General features: G+C 29.9%; 1 long non-coding RNA gene across 1 annotated transcript; it reads left to right on the top strand.

Annotated features, from left to right (window-relative positions):
• The first annotated feature begins 1507 nt into the window (after positions 1 to 1507).
• LOC117920095 lies at positions 1508 to 7540 on the top strand. The gene is made up of 3 exons (XR_004652189.1): positions 1508 to 1759; positions 4766 to 6322; positions 7370 to 7540. It is a non-coding gene; the product is annotated as an uncharacterized LOC117920095 (long non-coding RNA).
• The last annotated feature ends 7730 nt before the right edge of the window (positions 7541 to 15270 follow it).

Here is a 15270-nt window from a genome sequence, read left to right as displayed (position 1 = left end):
GAATATATATATATATATATATAATATTTTCATTTTAAATTTAATTTTAAAAATAATTTAATGTATAAAGAAATTGTTTATGGTAACATTGTTAAAATCTTGTTTGTTAAAAATGTTTTTGATAGAAGTTATTTTTTTATGTGATCCTTTTATTCAATTTAGGTAGATTGGTTAAGTTGATAACTAATCAAGTTTGTCTAATCCGAATAAAAAGAAGTTAACTCAAATTCAACCCAATTTGATCTCTAATTTGAGTTACTTAATTTAATTTCAATCTAACCTTATTTTTCTAAATTTGGGTTCAACTCGAGTTGATTAGGTTGGACTACAGTTTTTTGGGTTGTAAGATTCAAAATTTATTTACATTTTATATATATATATATATATTTATACAAAAATTTAAATACAAAATTTCACGATAACAATAAAAAAACAGAAAAAACTAATATATACTTAAAAAAAAGTATATAATATAATTATAATTTGATATTTTTATTTAAAATTTAAAAAAATTATTGATAATAAAATAATATAGATATTATAAAAATATTAAATAAGGATTATGCTCGATATCAAGTCCAACTCCCCAGTCCATCATCTTTCATCCTTTAAATCCTTAAAAGAACCTATCATCCTCTCACTTTTCTTGACAAACTCCATCATCTTTCATCCTTTAAAATCCTTAAAGAGCCTATCATCCTAAACTCTCAACCTATCACATCCTCTCACTTTTCTTGACAAATTTCTTGTATCATGACCTTGTTTCCGCAGAAACGTCTTTCCTCTCACCTTTCTTGACAAATTTAGACACATATAATTTTTTCCCGTCAAGCAACTTATCAAGCATTAATAGCAGCAGCTTTCTTCCACCACCTTGCAAGAGAGTATATTGCCAAACTTGCAGAAAATGTCTTGAAGGGAAAAATTATATGTGTCCAAATGTGTAAGTGAATAATCTGGGTGAAGATTTGACAGAGGATACAATTCGAGGTAAGCTCTCTGAGTTTGGAAAAGTTGGCACTGATGTTATCATGAAGGATGGCAATGGGAAATCCAGAGGGTTTGGTTTTGTGTACTTTGAGTTGCCAGATGAGGCTAAGAAGGCTGTGGAGGCCCTCACTGGTGCAATCCTAGGGTCAAAGAAGTCGTTTCTTGGAAGGGCTCAGAAAAAAGCTGAAAGGCAGGATCTTCTAAAACATGAAAATTACAAGAATCTGTATGCGAAGAATCTTTGATGGCGAGGAACAAAATCGGGAAGCAGAGAATATTTTCCAAGAAACATGGAGGCTTCTTGGAATCTTCGCATACACGTCATCATCAATTTTCCAAGAATATTTTTTCCTCACACACAGGGTGGCGTGGGGCGCGTGGTGGTCCTGGCCTGATTATCTGGCTCACTACTACGGGGGCTTTGGGCTCCGATTGGGCTGAAATTGTAAAGCCCAACGATCGACTATAAAAACTAAAGAGTGTGTGTGTTTTTTTTATTGTTCTGCTTTTTGATGGGTGTTGAATGAAGAGTACAGGCATTAGGTTTTTTTGTGTTTGAGGATGATGGGTGAAGGCGGTTTTTAGGGTTTTGTACGACGATCTTATTCCATATTAAAATAAAGATGATAGACGAAGACGGTAGAATTTTTCTGTTAGGGTTTCTCGACGATGGGTGAGGACGATAGGATTTTCTATAGTAATTTTTTGGGCATGCTTTAGGATTTTTCAGGAATGGATCGGGCTTGACGCAAGGAAAGGGTTCATGATGGTTGGTGACAAATGTTCTTTGATTTGTCTGTAATTTCTAAAAAAATTAAAAATTTCAAGTTATGTGTTTGTGATTTGTTAAATGTTTTTGAGATATTTGGGCAATGTCTGAGTTTTATTTCTGATATTGGGTTTTGTCTTCATTGGCAGCTATCTAATTACAATCTGTTTGAACTCGTTGTTAGTGACAAATGTTCTTTGATTTGTTGGTCATTTGTACAGAAATTAATATTTTTGGTTATGTGTTTGTGATTTGTTAAAAAATTTTGGGATATTTGGGCAATGCCTGAGTTTTATTTCTGTGTACTTTTACAGTTTCCTCTAAATAAATTGGTGTCATAGATAGGCTACATTGTTACTTTCAGGCACATTTGACACAGTAGAACCCTCCTTTTATAGAAAGTCGGGAGGAGGTTAACAACAATTGTTGAGAAATATCAGGGAACTGATGATCATCTATCCCAACAAATTCCTATGCAAACCCTGTATTTCATAATGAACCCTTTATTAGTGATTTGGGTATTAACATCTGCAGCTTGGTCTATTACTCTCAATGATCCGAGTTTGATTGCATGGTGGATAAGTTTATTTGGAGTGCTAACAGGAGTTGTTTTTTTGGGCTTCCAATTGATGTTGTTTTTGCAGGAAGTGATATGATGTATTATGCAGAATTTGATAAGATTAAGAGTTACATATAGTGATGAGTTTCGTTGTTACCTTTTTTTTTTCTTTTTCCTCAATATGGAGCATTTTGTCCCTTGTATGAGTGCTTTTTGTCGGATATCATAAAGCCTAATCAAGGGACATTTGAATTTTAGAATTCTTTCTTTCATAAAAGAATGACATTATAGATACTGATTTTTTAAATCATCTCTTCCCTTTAAAGAACAAAATGGAATTGTATTTGAATGCTTTTTTTGGGATATCGTAAAGCCTAATCAAGGGACATTTGATTCTTAGAATTATTTCTTTCATAAAAGAATGACATTATAGATACTGATTTTTTAAATCATCTCTTCCCTTTGAAGAACAAAATGGAATTTAAGTTTTTTTGTATTTGAACTTAATTTTTTTTAGTTGAAAGATTGATTTGAGAAGTGTTCATTTATAATAGCTTGTATTTGAACAAAATGACATTATAGATACTGATTTGAAATAAGAATAAGTGGAGTTATGTGGCAACAAATTCTTATTTATTTATTTTCTATTGAATATCATGTTTTTGGGGCTGTTACATTTATGTCTCTGAGCACTCTCTTTATGACATGGACATCAATTTGCCTCAACTCATTTTTTTGATTTCTGGTTTCATAAGAAAGGGTCAGAGTGAGGACATTACATTAAAATAGGTCAGTTTTTTTAATTCTTATTTTATTTTGTTAATTTTTAAATAAAAACATGGCTAATATAGTTGTCTAGCTCACAAATTGAAGAGCTTTTACTATTCTTTGGGTTACCAAGGTTTGATTTGTGAAAACCTTAACTATGAGGTTTTTGGAAATAAGTAAATAAATAACTTGTCTATAAAGAGCTTTTTTTTTTTCTCTCACTTTCCTTTGGATTACCAAGGTTTGGTTTGTGAAGATTTTGTCTATGAAGTTTTTGTAAATAAATAAGTAAAAATGTATGTGGGGTTTGCACTATGGTTTATAAGTAAAAAGTGGTATCTTGCCTGGGAATTGTATATTGACTTGGTCATGTGGCATTTGTATTTTAGGCAGCTTGTGTTTTGTTCAAGAATTCTTTGATTAATTTGTTATGTTATTATTGCTTCCTTTTCCCACTAATGATCATCCATCCCATCAAAAAATATGTGTGAATAATTTCTTGCTGAGGAGTTGTGGTGCCTACAATAATGAGTTATATTATGAGGTTGGGTTCAATGAGGTTGTGGGCAGTCTTAAAATGCGACTGCATTTTTATTTTGCTTTGATTGAGCTTGGTCTGTTGACCTGAAACTCAATTTTCTATTGTGGCTTGGTGACTTACTCTGTAGGGAATAAAAATGACCAAAAGGTTCCCACCAGGATTCCTCTTATGTAAACTATGCCCATGAATTAATATTCAAATTGACCACAAAAGAAGGGGGAAAAAAGAAGCACTAATGCACAATGGTGGAGCCAGCTATACTACTGTTATCCACTACATTAGGATTTTGGTTAGATTTGCATGTTGTGCAAGGATGTCCGTCATTTTTAATCAATAGACATGTTTCAGATACAGAAAAAGAAAAACCCTCCTAGTTTATGTAAGGATGGCGGGATAGGATTGTTTAGGGTGCTAACAAAACTGTTTGTTTTTGACTTATTGTTTTTGTGGTTTTTCTAAGAAATAGTATGATGGGGGGCCATGGGGTTTAATAAGTTCAGAGCTACAGAATATAAAATAAGTGTGTTTTTCTTTTTCTTATTTTGCCTTAAATGTGAATTTGGCGATTGATTTAATCAGTGCTTGTTTTCAACAGCCTTAATGTGGGAATATTTCTCTCATTTTTTATTAAGATGTCATAATACTAAATAGGAGAGATGAATTTATTTAGTCCTAAGAAAGGATCTTGTTATTTTGTTACAGAGTTTTTCAGGAAACTGGCATTTGAATTATGTTTTTTGGGTTCAATTTCTTTGTATGAGACCTTGTCTACTTGTGAGTCTTTAAAGAGTGCAGAATTTGAATATATCAACAGCCATGATGCTTCTGCAGTTAATTCTATCGAGAGGAAGATAGGTACCAGTCTCCCAAGTTTGAGAGCATGTGGAAATAACCAGTTTCTTCTTCTAACAAATTTCTAACTTTTCTAACCCACTTCATTTGGCTACTCTGGATGGGCTTTCTCCTTGGCTGATTTGTTTGATAGTAGGCATGTTTATCATACATATTTATTTCTTTCATTAAACTCATGGTAATTAAAATGTTGTCCATGACATCTTGCTTATCTTTTTGTGGCTGCAAATATTAGAATATATTATTGTGGCCTTACTAATTTAGTTTCTGTAATTTTTATATCAAGGAATATTTACAAGGGAGATCTTGCGGTGGAAACAATTTACAAGATTGTGAAGGTTGATAACAATTTCTTGGATCCACGGTTTGTGCAACCATTGATTGTGATATCTACCATCACTTGCATGCATACAAATGTTAAGACACCTCTTTTGCATTTTAAATGTATGTGCTATTTTGTTCCCATACATTGTTCACTGCATCAATATTGCTAGGGAAACACATATTGAAACTAATTCATTTCTCGTGGACTTGCGGTTTCCTATAAAATCACCCTTCAGAATTTTCGAACTGACCCAGCTATTAAAAGCTTTGTTGCTTTCATAGGTTCGGGTGGAAAAACAACCTCATATGTGCTTTGCAAAATTTGATTACTAGAGAGGCAAGGCTAGAAAGTTTGCATTCGTCTATAATCTTTGACTCCACAAATGGATGAAATGCATTATATAGACTCTCTACTCCACTGAGTTCTACAAAACTTGACCATGTAGAAGGTAGGTAAAACCAACAGAAGCAGCTAAACTATCCCAAGTGCCTAGAGAAGACCAACTGAGGTGTGCCATACAATGATTCCAACTGATCCTTGGGGTATTAGGCATAATGTTTGAATTATCTGCTGATTTCTAACTTATCAATGCCATTAAAAAGTTATCTTCCATTTCCATCTGCTTAAAGGTATGTGTAATTACTACTCTACTATCATTTGCTGCTTCAACATTTACTCCTATTTTTCTCATCTTTTTAAGTGGACTCAGTGTTGCTAAATTTGAGCTTTCAAACATCTTTAAACACCTTTACACTCCTTCATAAATCATAATTCTGCTTTTTTATTTGTCATTACTTAACAAATGCTTCAAATTACATGCTTACCTTGCTTTGCTTCACAAATTTGTTATCTTCAACTTTGTTTTTGGACTAAAATTGCCAACCTAATCTAGCCATGCTAACACTACTAAGAATTATGTTTTTGAATTATGCAACCTAAGCCGTCATGGCACGGAACTTGCCTGCAGCCATCCTAAGATAGAATATTTAATTGAATTGAACATATAAAAACTATTCCATTCCTACAACACTCTATTTAAAACCCTACCAAAATATGATGAGATACTCATTATTGACTATCAAATAGAATATAATTAAGAATATGCACTAGTATATGCATGCATGTACCTGTGTACTTCGTACTAAAAATAATCTAGATTTTGTGTGCCTATATATATATGGAGCATTTGAAAAGACAATAAATAGATTGCTTGTATGGTGTACTTACATTTGTATAAAGGATTTGCTTATTTTAGAGTGTGAAAATGCTCATGAAGCTCTGCTAAAATTGCAGCATCTGCATTCCATATCTTGGTTCAATTTTCTTGCATTTTCTTTCTCCATGACTTCTCTGTTGTTGCAATGCTATTGTTTGCCTGCTGCTGGTCATCTGGTAAAGCTAAACGCGGTTCATTTCGCATGAAACTTTAGAAGAATATTCCATTCGATTTTACATGGGGAACATCGTTATGGAGTGGGATTTTGAATCCAAGCATTGGATTTTTGCATTTTGGTAAAGGTAATTCATTCTCAAAATTTTCATTTAATATTTTTCTTTTTTGTAGATGTTAAAAACTAGATCCACTTATGTGATATTTTGTTAATCTTTTTTGATGTATATATGAATTTTTGGTATTGATTTTAGTGGATGAAATGTTAGAGAAAAATGTAGTAATTAATAGTTGATGACATAGTTTATATGAATTAAAGGGAGATATTTGTATGAAATTTTGGAATTATTTGGATTCTCTTTGAAAGATGAAATTGAAATTTAGGACTATTATTTAGATATACACTAGTGTTCAAACAATGAAAATTATTTACAGAAAACGAAATAGTGATAGTTTAAATTGTAAAATTTCAAGTTTATTCTATGTATAAATTATGAAAAAGTTTGGGTGTTACATGTTTAAAATGTTCTTTTTATATTATTAAATTTTATTATTTTAGTTGGGATTGAATAATGGTAGTATATTATATTGCCGTATTCATTTTGCATCCACGATTGTGTGTAAGGAAAAAAATGGTTGAATGAATTAAAAATGAGAAAAAAGAAACCCCGAAAGATGGAAAAAAAAGAAATGAAATAACTTCAAAGGGTGAATTAAAAAGCAAGTGAGACCTTTGGCGTGAAAGATAAATTTATCCTACAAAGACTTCAAATGAGAAAAGTATTTGAGTACAGATGCATATCCTTTGATGATGTATTGTTTTGATTGCGTGTAAACATTTGCATCTAGAAGATGAATTTGTATCAATTAATTGAATGACATTAATGGAATGTTTGCATGTATTATTAGAGAATAAAATCATTTATTTGTTTTATAAAAAAATAAAAAATATTTGATATGATATATGTGATTGTATAAAAAAAAAATTGTGAAAACCTAGATTAATTTAATTTTGGATGGTTGAGTTTTATTTAATGTAATATAATGTAAATGAATTATTATATTTTGACATGGGATTGTATCGTATTGACCTAAAATTTTGAACTCTTTTGGATGCAAGACACCTTATTGTTGGACATGGAAATGCACATTCATTTTTCTCCTAAAATTTTTAGGTGCAAATTTATGAAGAACCACTTGAAGATCAAGAGAAGTTCTAGAGCAATTGTTTTTATTTTATATTATTTTTTTTTTCCGTATGTTAATTCAAGTTATATGGATTATTGTAACTTAAATATACTTTATCATAGAAATTATGATAAAAAAATTGTATAAACAGCTTAGGTTGTAGGATGATTAATAAATTCATTATGCTTTTACTTGTGAACATGGTTGGTTTAAAAAAAAAAAATTAATGTTACAAATCTTGGTTTAATAAATTCATTTGAGATTATTTTTATTTTTTATAAAAAATCCATATAGTTAATTCTAGTTTAATAAATTCATTTGAAATTATCGTTCATTTTATTCTTAAAAAAAGTCGGATTATGAGTAAGTGTCAATTTGAGCAACTTTGAGTCAAACCTTTGATCTAGGTCATGGGTCTGGTTTTGGGCTGGCCGGTATTCAAACTGACACTACAGGCATGAAATCTCGCTTGAAAATTAACCATGCAGTTTCCTCATAACAAGTTCCTTCATCAAATCTAAATGCTACCCATGGAAGCTGCAGCCCTTCATCTTATCGCCGCTTACAGGCCCATAAAAACACCACTACAGGCCCACACAGTCACTCTTCGCCCACGCCTAGCAAGCTAGCCTTCCACACCGTCCACAAAGCTGAAATTAAGTACCCCCTCCCTGTCCCGTGTTCCACAGTCATCAGCCCATATCGGATCGGGCCCAGCTTGCATCTCTTCCGCCATGAACGTGATAGCCTCCACCCCCCTTCTCCTCCAAGACGCCGCAGAAAGGACCGATTCATGCTCCCACCACGAGGCCATAATTCATAAGCCGTCGATCACCATCTCAGTATACTCTTCTCACGCATTGAGCTCATAAGAGAGTGGTGGAGTTTTGGGTTGATCACGTTTGCAAATAACTGCAGTAACTCTGGTTGTGACTTGTGAGGAATAAATGATATGTATGATTGCATGGGCTCAAGAATAAATTTCATTTTTTGGTCTAAGAACAAGATGTAATTAATTGTATGTGTGAAGCTTCAAAATATAAATACATATCTGGTCTGAGGATTAAGACAATAAAATATTTATTTAAAGTGGCAGCCCATGCTAACTTTGGAGGTTAAAACATGTATGTAAATGTTAAGTTTCAAGGAGTTAAAATATGCATGCACGAAAATTTGTTGTGCACGGTATTAAGGATTCATTTGGCAATGACTTTAGGAAACGTTTGATAAAATTTAGGAAACACTTTTAAAAATTTAAATGAGCACTTATAATAATGAAAAATCATTTGTAATTTTTTTATTGAAAAACAGTTAGAGCTTGTTCGACAGTGATGGTAGGAAACGTTTTTAGCCCTTCTAACATTTAAAAATTTAATTTTTTAAAGTGTTAAAAATGCTTCCTATAATCACTACCAAATGCATTCTTAGATTCCGCTTGACAATTATTCTAAAAAACGCTTTTAATCTTTTTAATACTTGAATTTTTTTTATCATTCAAGTATTAGAAATGTTAAAAATATTTTCTATAATCACTCTCAAACGAAATCTTATTATGTGATTTTTAAAAAAACACTTTTAAAGAAAACATTTTACCTAAAAACACTTTGAATAAAAATATTATTAATTGCACTTTAAGAGTGTATTTGACAATGATTCTAAAATGCGCTTTTAATATTTTTAATACTTGAAAGAAAAAATATTTTAAGTGATAAAAATACTAGAAGTGTTTTCTAAAATTACAATCAAATGGATTCTAAGAGTACATTTGAGAATGATTGTAGAAAGCGTTTTTAGCATTTCTAACACTTGAATGATACAAATTTTCAAGTATTAGAAATATTAAAAGCGATTAATAGAATGACTATCAAATAAACTCTAAGAGTGTGTTTGGTAATGATTTTATGAAACGTTTCTAATATTTGTAATACTTGAATGATAAAGATGTTCAAATATTAGAAAAGTTAAAAAAACGCTTCCTCAAATTAGTATCAAACAAACTCTAAGAGTGTGTTTGATAGTGATTTTGAGAAATATTTTATCTTTTTAATACTTAAAAAAAATTATTTTTTCGGTATTAGAAATGCTAAAAACACTTCTTAAAATCACTACCAAACGCACTCTAAGAATGCGTTTGGAAGTGATTTTAGAAAGTATTTCTAGCATTTTTAATACTCGAATAATAAAAATTTTAAAATATTAGAAACATTAAAAGCATTTTCTAGAATCACCACCAAATGGGTTCTAAAAGTGTGTTTGATAGTGATTTTATAAAATATTTTTAACATTTTTAACATTTGAATCATTCAAAGTTTTAAATATTAAAAAGGTTTGAAACACTTCTTAATATAACTGTCAAACTAAGAGTGCGTCTGAGAGTAATTTTAGAAAACATTTCTAGCATTTTTAACACTTAAATGATAAAAATTTTCAAGTATTAAAAATATTAAAAACACTTCCTAGAATCACTATCAAACAAACTCTAAATTTCTTCATCAAAATCACTTCCACATAAAAAGATGGGTTAATTTATATGCATTTCTATATATAAGTAAATAAAGAGATAATTTTTGCAATTCTTTTAGTAGGCAATTTAAGTATGTTCAAATCTAATTGTATTTCAAATTATGCAAATTTATATTGTTTTGAGATAAATGAAAAAGAAAATAATTTCTTATAGTAAATAAACTGATTTGGTAATTTGATAAATGCCTTGGGCATAAAAATAAAAAATAAAAAAGTGAGAAAAGAGTATAATTTATGAATTTTCACTTTTTACATAAAAATTTATTTTAATAGGAAAAATACTTATATTTTATAATTTATTATTTTATTAACAAGAAGATAATCTTATTTATTATAGATTAATTTTGACGTGTAAATACACTAATTTTGTTATATATATATATATATATATATATATATATATATATATATATATATATATATATATATCAAAATTGATTTATTTGTATCAACTTATTACTTTAAGTATTTACTTAATTTATTTATTTTCTCTTTTATTTATTTATTAAAAGATTTTAAGTATGAAATGATTTGTATATAAGAATATAAGAGTAGACCTACCGCAACCACTAACCCTAGTAGTCATCTCGATTGATTCACTCCTCCCCTTGCTAACCATAATGTGTTAGCTCATTTGTTGTTATCCAAGCCATCTATATTTGCATTGATTTCCCATCAAGTCAAAATGTGATAATATATGAAAATTAATTTTGTTATTTATTTGACATTGTATTTATTAATCAATTAATTAATTATCAAAGTTATCTTCAATTATTTAATATAGACCGCATATAGCTTAAGTATAAAGGTCTGTTCATGTTACATTGTTCTTTGTTTTCCTATCATTAGGATTATTTATCATTTTAGTTTCTTATTTTGTATTTTCCTATAAATAAATAAATAAATAAATAAAAGTAAATAGATAAGTGAATATATTTTTATTTATAAAAGCCAAAAAAAGTAAAATAAAATAAAATTTATTGCAACATTGTCTTTTATAATTAATTAATCTTTCTATAGCCTTCGAAAAGCACTCACGAAGATATTAAAATAAATTATTGTGATAAAATCAACCTCATTATTTAAATGAGATTTTTAGAACTTGTTTGAAAACAATTTTTTTTTTTTTTAATTTTGTTCTCTAGAACAAAAAAATATAAAAAACATGTTTGATAACAAAAAATGTTTCCTATTTTTTATTCTTAAGAATAAAAAAATATGGTATTTTTAAAAAACATCTTTTAGTTGTTTCCATTTGTTGTGCCGTTTTAAGAAATAATTATACAATCATGTAGAATAATTAAAAATAAAACACTAGATATAAAAATTATTTTTAAAATATATTTAAAAATACTAAACACAAATTAAAATCGTAAATCTGAAAAGTGGTTACATATCATCATTTTTTAAAAAAGGTAAATATTTAAACCAATATTGCAAAAGATTTCCTATTCTTTTAATGACATCATAATTTATTGCATATTCGCTATTTAGAAAATATGTTATATCAATTATTTCTCAAAAAAAATTATATAATTTTTATAAATTATAAATTTAATAAATTAAGCAATAAAAGAAATTAAATTTTGGTATAACAATAAAAGAAATGAAAATTTGGTATAACAATAGATTTTTTTTCATAATAATTTGAAGGAAATTAATCTAAAATTTTATCTTAAAAATCAATTAAAACATTTTAATTTTATTTATTTTTTAAATCTTTACAAATCAGCTACAATAGATAAAGAATATAAATTTTAATTCAAAGGATAATTTTTTTTCTTTCATTTTAAAATCTATCTTCAAAAAATAATAATCTATTTTTATATTTATTGAATCTTTTATATTTTGAAAACAAAATTTAACGCTTTGTTTTTATTTATATTGATTAAAAACATAAAGATAAATCTAACTTTGTCAAATAAATTAAAATAGTTTTTTTTATTTATCCAATTTTTTAATTTTAGTAAAAGATAATGAATGCGGTGATTTTAGTCAAATTGTTTTCTAAGAAAGATTTTTTTTTTAAATCATGGATCAATTTTTTCTCCGGATAATATTAAAAAGTGATTTTCAACCCCATAAGTTATTTTTCATATTTTTGAAGGTGCTTCCTAAATTTTGTCTCAATATTACAAGTAATTTTCCAAAATTTTAAAAGTGTTTCAAATTATATATATATATATATATATTTATACCAAAATTTAAATAATAAATAATACAAAATTTTAAGATAACAATAAAAAAAACAAAAAAAAAACTTATATATACTTAAAAAAAAAAAGTATATAATATAATTATAATTTGATATTTTTATTTAAAATTAAAAAAAATGATAATAAAATAATATAGATATTATAAAAATATTAAATCCTAACGCCTATACTCCTCATTCAACACCCATCAAAAAGGAAAACTCCAACTCCCCAGTCCATCATCTTTCATCCTTTAAAATCCTTAAAAGAACCTATCATCCTCTCACTTTTCTTGACAAATTTCTTGTATCATGACCTTGTTTCCGCAGAAACATCTTTCCTCTCACCTTTCTTGACAAATTTAGACACATATAATTTTTTCCCGTCAAGCAACTTATCAAGCATTAATAGCAGCAGCTTTCTTCCACCACCTTGCAAGAGAGTATATTGCCAAACTTGCAGAAAATGTCTTGAAGGGAAAAATTATATGTGTCCAAATGTGTAAGTGAATAATCTGGGTGAAGATTTGACAGAGGATACAATTCGAGGTAAGCTCTCTGAGTTTGGAAAAGTTGGCACTGATGTTATCATGAAGGATGGCAATGGGAAATCCAAAGGGTTTGGTTTTGTGTACTTTTAGTTGCCAGATGAGGCTAAGAAGGCTGTGGAGGCCCTCACTGGTGCAATCCTAAGGTGAAAGAAGTCGTTTCTTGGAAGGGCTCAGAAAAAAGCTGAAAGGTAGGATCTTCCAAAACATGAAAATTGCAAGAATCTGTATGCGAAGAATCTTTGATGACGAGGAATAAAATCGGGAAGCAGAGAATATTTTCCAAGAAACATGGAAGCTTCTTGGAATCTTCGCATACACGTCATCATCAATTTTCCAAGAATATTTTTTCCTCACACACAGGGTGGCGTGGGGCGCGTGGTGGTCCTGGCCTGATTATCTGGCTCACTACTACGGGGGCTTTGGGCTCCGATTGGGCTGAAATTGTAAAGCCCAACGATCGACTATAAAAACTAAAGAGTGAGTTTTTTTTCATGTTTTGCATGCGGGCTATACGCGTCCGTTCCGCGTAGAACAGAGTATAAATTCAGAGTTTAGGGTAATGGGTTCGGATTTTGGAGGATGAAAGATGATGGAGTGGGGTGTTGGGGTTTTCCTTTTTGATGGGTGTTGAATGAAGAGTACAGGCATTAGGTTTTTTGGTGTTTGAGGATGATGGGTGAAGGCGGTTTTTAGGGTTTTGTACGACGATCTTATTCCATATTAAAATAAAGATGATAGACGAAGACGGTAGAATTTTTCTGTTAGGGTTTCTCGACGATGGGTGAGGACGATAGGATTTTCTATAGGAATTTTTTGGGCATGCTTTAGGATTTTTCAGGAATGGATCGGGCTTGACGCAAGGAAAGGGTTCCTGATGGTTGGTGACAAATGTTCTTTGATTTGTCTGTAATTTGTAAAAAAATTAAAATTTTCAAGTTATGTGTTTGTGATTTGTTAAATTTTTTTGAGATATCTGGGCAATGTCTGAGTTTTATTTCTGATATTTGGTTTTGTCTTCATTGGCAGCTATCTGATTACAATCTGTTTGAACTCTCTTGAGTTTTATTTCTGTGTACTTTTACAGTTTCGTCTAAATAAATTGGTGTCATATATTGGCTACATTGTTACTTTCAGGCACATTTGACACAGTAGAACCCTCCTTTTATAGAAAGTCGGGAGGAGGTTAACTACAATTGTTGAGAAATATCAGGGAACTGATGATCATCCATCCCAACAAAGTCCTATGCAAACCCTGTATTTCATAATGAACCCTTTATTAGTGATTTGGGTATTAACATCTGCAGCTTGGTCTATTACTCTCAATGATCCGAGTTTGATTAGCATGGTGGGATAAGTTTATTTGGAGTGCTAACAGGAGTTGTTTTTTTGGGCTTCCAATTGATGTTGTTTTTGCAGGAAGTGATATGATGTATTATGCAAAATTTGATAAGATTAAGAGTTACATATAATGATGAGTTTTGTTGTTACCTTTTTTTCTTCTTTTTCCTCAATATGGAGCATTTTGCCCCTTGTATGAGTGCTTTTTGTCGGATATCATGAAGCCTAATCAAGGGACATTTGATTTTTAAAATTCTTTCTTTATGACATGGACATCAATTTGCCTCAACTCAATTTTTTTGATTTCTGGTTTCATAAGAAAGGGTCAGAGTGAGGACATTAAAACAGGTCAGTTTTTTTAATTTATTTTGTTAATTTTTAAATAAAAACATGGCTAATATAGTTGTCTAGCTCACAAATTGAAGAGCTTTTACTATTCTTTGGGTTACCAAGGTTTGATTTGTGAAAACCTTAACTATGAGGTTTTTGGAAATAAATAAATAAATAAGTACTTGTCTATGAAGAGCTTATTTTTTTGGCTCACTTTCCTTTGGATTACCAAGGTTTGGTTTGTGAAGATTTTGTCTATGAGGTTTTGGTAAATAAATAAGTAAAAATGTATGTGGGGTTTGCACTGTGGTTTATATGTAAAAAGTGGTATCTTGCCTGGGAATTGTATATTGACTTGGTCATGTGCCATTTGTATTTTAGGCTGCTTGTGTTTTGTTCAAGAATTCTTTGATCAATTTGTTATGTTATTATTGCTTCCTTTTCCCACTAATGCCTAGAGAACTTTTTGTTGGTAGGTAAATTTTTGTCTCCATTGAGACTTGAACTTAAAACCTCCCATAAACCCTCTCCAACCCTTTCGCACTTGAGCCAGACCTCAAGGGCCCACTCATGCCCAAAGAAGTACAATTGGATTTTTATAATTCATCTATGCTTCTTACTTGCTTTCATGGTGTGTTGAAGCGCTCTAGTTATTGATTAATTAAATATTCCAAGCAAAGCATTGAAATTTTTTTGCTTGAGTATAAATAAGTTTGGAAGCTTATGAACTGTGGCTTTACTTCTTGGTTCAGATTCTCAAGTTCTATGGCCATCCGTTTTGAGTTTGCAAGTTTGGTAGTATACCAATCCATTTGTCTCCATTTCAACAATTATGCATTTTTTTTTTCTTTTTATCAAGACAATCCAAAAGACATGAAAATGATTGCTATTTTAACCTTTTAATTTACATATTGAAAGCCAATCAAGTTGAATAATATTGAGAGGAATGCCC

Source organism: Vitis riparia, chromosome 8, assembly GCF_004353265.1.
Source record: "Vitis riparia cultivar Riparia Gloire de Montpellier isolate 1030 chromosome 8, EGFV_Vit.rip_1.0, whole genome shotgun sequence".
Classification (NCBI taxonomy): Eukaryota; Viridiplantae; Streptophyta; class Magnoliopsida; order Vitales; family Vitaceae; genus Vitis; species Vitis riparia.
The sequence above is the reverse complement of the archived record's forward strand: the minus strand, read 5'-3'. Positions and strand labels throughout refer to the sequence as shown.